The sequence below is a fragment of the Lissotriton vulgaris genome, unplaced genomic scaffold (assembly GCF_964263255.1).
Source record: "Lissotriton vulgaris unplaced genomic scaffold, aLisVul1.2 SCAFFOLD_3419, whole genome shotgun sequence".
Lineage (NCBI taxonomy): Eukaryota > Metazoa > Chordata > Amphibia > Caudata > Salamandridae > Lissotriton > Lissotriton vulgaris.
The window spans coordinates 180196-184589 of record NW_028246899.1 but is presented as its reverse complement, the minus strand read 5'-3'; positions in this window follow the sequence as shown (position 1 = coordinate 184589).

Sequence of the window (4394 nt, the reverse complement as noted above, 5' to 3'; positions counted from 1 at the left end):
AAACCAGTTTTGGGGTAACACCCCTCATCAGCCAGCCTAACTTGAATTTAGTGGCAAAGTGAGCAAGGGACCCACGTCTGGGCATACACTGCCAACTTAGGGCAAACAAAGCAATCACTAGGAGATGATGCGCGGAGCACTGAAAGTTTTCAGACACTCACCCCTAGTCACAGATCTGGGTTGAATCCATCTTCGTTCCTTAGCTCACTTCACCACCTCAGTTCAGACCCAGCTATATGCAAATCATTCTTGACCCTGTGCCTCATGGGAGCAGTCCAGCCCGAACTGCCAAGTCATGTCTTCCCTGGACAGAAAACAAGCATCCTGGGACCAGTTTCGGGGTTACACCCCTCATCAGCCTGGCTAGCTTGAATTCAGTGACAAAGTGAGCAAGGAACACACATCTGGGCATACCCTGCCAACTTAGGGCAAACAAAGCAAACACAAGGAGATGAATATCATAGCCTAAATATTCTCTGACAGAAATGTTGGCTCAGATGTATGAAAATGACTTTCACAAAAGTGGCCGCAAATTGCACACTGACTTTTTGCGATTCAAAAAGAAGTTGTGAACTGGCAGCCTAAATTATGTATACCACAAAAGTTATGATTCAATAGTTTACTTAGTGTATACTGCAACAAGATATGGATTGATTAATGTTAAGAAGAGCAAAGAAGATTTAAAAAACAATAGTAATATCCAAAGGAATTAACTGGCATTGATCATAAATATTGAATCTCAATTATGTCATTGGTTTAAATTATTCTTATTGTTAAACCGTTATGATTTATGATTTATTTGCAAGGCACTGTTACTCGTTACAAAGCACAGAGGTGAAGGTTTCATTCAACAAAATCATTTTTCATGTATTTACAATAATGAAGCATGGGAAGAACTTTTTTGAAACATGTTTTATTTAGTCTGAAGTGTTTGCATTTCACTACTGAATGTATTCATTTACAACCCCTAAAGCGGAATGTCTGTAATAGTAAACAGTGCTTATTGAGACACTTTCAAGCTGCTGTTCTTTTAGTGACGGCTAATGAGCTTAGAAAGTGGTTGGACATAATACTTGCTCTGAATGGGTTATGAGAAAGTGAAGAAAATGAGCCCTGCCACTTCCAGGGTCAGATAGTGCATCTTAAATCACAGCTTTCACGTACATTTGCTAAAAAGCCACTGGCTCTGTATCCCTAGAAGGCTCACTTATTAAATATTCAAATCTTTCATGGTGTGCCAGGCCAATGCAACCTGATGCTCTCCATGAGTTGACCCAAGTGTTTAAAACAAACATGCAATGGGTGTCCCCCTATGCCATAAATGTCCTACATTGTGTGAGGAAACCCAACCTCCCATTTCCCCCCTTGATTTACTAATGCATTAAAGTCATCAAACGATATAAGGCTCAGAGGAACTCTTTCCTTGCTTTTCTGATTTATTATAGTTATTCATTGGCATCATCTGCTTCACAATTCATAAAGGTAACCATCAATTCATCAACATCAACTTTGATTACTTTAATGCATTAGTAAATCAAGGGGGTAGAGGGGGTTTGTTTTCTTTAGTTAATTGTTTTTTCCTGCACCTGTACCCTATTTAAGCCGGAGGTCCCTTACTGACTATTGCTAAATTGTGTGAGGACCAGCATTTTATGATAGGCACCTCCTTTATGCCCAAGGTACCCCTTTTGGCCAAAAATGACATAAATATGCTAGGGTAATTAGTTTACCATGAGTGCCTTTCATATACTTTGGGCAACCCTCATGTCAAAAATTAATTCTAACAATATTAGGGCCAGCATTTAGTCATGGGTGCCCCCCATGCCATACTTGTTTGTCCTTATGCCAAGAATGAATTCTCATGTGCTAGCACCAGCTAGCATTCTGCGGAATTTCCTCCAGTATGCCTATGCCAGCATTTGCCACAGCTGCCCCATGTCAAGTATTACATCTAATGTACCAGTGTCACTATTTTGCCAAAGATGCTTGCTAATGCCTTCAGTATGCCAGTGCCGGCATTTTGCTAATACTGCCTTTATAAACCTTGAATTGTATGCCGGGCCAAAGGCAGACTCACAAGCCTAACACCATATCTCACTCACGTGACACTAAGCCAAACTCATTCTCACACACTTTAACCCATTCAGACTGATTAGGGTGCTTAAAGAACTGCAGCTTTCACCATTCTGCAATAAATCATCCTCTTGAGAGTGGAGCACAACCATGCATAATAGCTATTTTCTTTATAAGTTTCAGTGTTCTGGGCAGTCCTCTTTTCCTTCAATAATGCAGTGAGCCTGTGTAGGTAGTTCTACAGCATCATGCACTGGGCGGGTGAATAACAGTTCACATGCAGGCTGTAGGGAACATTAAGGCCCTCATTATAATGTCGATCTGACCACAACCGACATTCTGCGGTCTGATCGCTGCATTACGATGCACAGCAGTTGGAGGCAGCATGCGGAGGGACCGACGGACGATTCCAACAGGCTCAAAGAGCCCGTCTGACCATTGGTCGGAAAGTAATCCACTACAATGGGGCAGTGCTTGCTCAGGCACTGCCATAGGGATTAAGATTTATCTTTCAGGCACCTTTCAATGGCGGCCTGACCGCCATTGAAAGGCTGTCGGAAACTGACTTTGTGGGTCCCTAGCAGGGCCCCTGTCCCTCCGCGGCCTGCACCATGAGGTGGTGCCCCCCAAAAATCCACGTCCCGTATCTCAGGCACCACATGGTGACCAACACACGGTCCATGGATGTTGGCAAACATCCATTTTTCCAATGCGGGCTGTGCTGCAGCCCTTTTCAGGTTGCTGCACAAGCCGCAATGCGGAAATGAATGTTTCTGACTCCCTCATGGGGAGTCGCATCCTAATTCGTTGGATGGAACTGCTGACTACTAGTCGGTTGGTTTTCATTCCTACATGATGCCGATCAGACGCTCGTCTGACCGGCATCGTAATCAGGGCCTAAGTGTAGTGTTGGGACAGAATTCCTCTCAGTTTTGCATGCACCTTCAGCAAGCCAGTTTATGTTAGGTGTACAGGTGGACTCACATTGCTGTGTCAGGTGCATGGGGTGTAGGCCCTTTATTCAAGGAATGCTCAGCAGTTTAAAGCTGCTGGCCTCACACGTGTTATTTTCACTTATAGGTGTGCAGTTGGCAGGCAGAAGAAAATTCTGGGGCAAGGATGGGGGAAGGATAGTGTGCCTCTGGGGTCCCAGCAAGACACCATTTGCGTTTTTTTACAAACATGTTTTTTTTCTCTTTTTTCATGTTCTTAGGGTTTGAATCCAGATATATAGATAGATCATGGTAGATAAGCATTGCCTAAGGTCAGTTCTTGGTGGTTGTAGGCAGATCACAATGCATTGTTTAATTCTCATGTAAAACGTGTGTAAAATATAAAGCGCTCTAATGGCCTTGAGCCAAGTTCGCACTGTATAGAACTGCAATAAACTAACTGTTGTTCCATACACAATCTTTGTTCCTGTTGCTATATATGTGATCATATGTAGTTTCTGCATGTGGGCTTTTTTTTTATTTGTGTAGTTATTATGACATACATGTTCTACGCCTGTTTTCACTTGAGGATCAAAATACAGTTTTTGACTCTATAAGCAATGTTTTCCTTGAAATATTTACTAATAGGCCTAGACAGTTCAGAGAATTTGTATCTAAACTTGGGAAATGGATCTGCGCTCATGCCATGAGCTGCCCAACACCATGGTCCTCTAGCTAGAACCCTCTCCTCTTCCCAATCAGCTTTATGTTATTCTTTGTCAGGTATCAAAAACAACAGCAAGTATTAACAGATGTGATGAAAATACTTAACGCCTTCCATGCTCATGACAAGCTCAGTTCGTCATACAGTACACTGCTCGTGTGCTTTTGACGAGCTGAGCTCGTCATGAACAATGGGATTCAAGGGAGGACAGCATCCGGGATGAATTGCTGTAGCATTCAAGGTGTTAATACCTGCAAGCTCCTGATCCTTCAATTGCCATAATGAAAACAAATAAGAATCTTGTATTGCTTCCCACGCATATGGCCTTTTCTTTTAACCTGACACAGAATCTAATAAAGTCTGTGAAGGCCAGGGTTGATTCAAAACTTGAATGGTGTATTCTTACACTAAATGCTTTTTTTTTTATTATTACAATTCTGTAGCCACACTTTCAACTTACCTGGGGCCAACAGATGTCACGGTTGTCAGGCAGTTGGATAGGGAGAGTCACACAGCTGAAGTGAGACAGAGGCATAGAATAACTACGAAAGCAACTTGAAAAGTTCTATTGGAGCTGCAGCGTGAAATTGACACCACAATCACAGTGTTGGAAAGCTCAGCCAGGTACATACAGCATGCGCAGAACAGTTCCGAGCTGCACAACA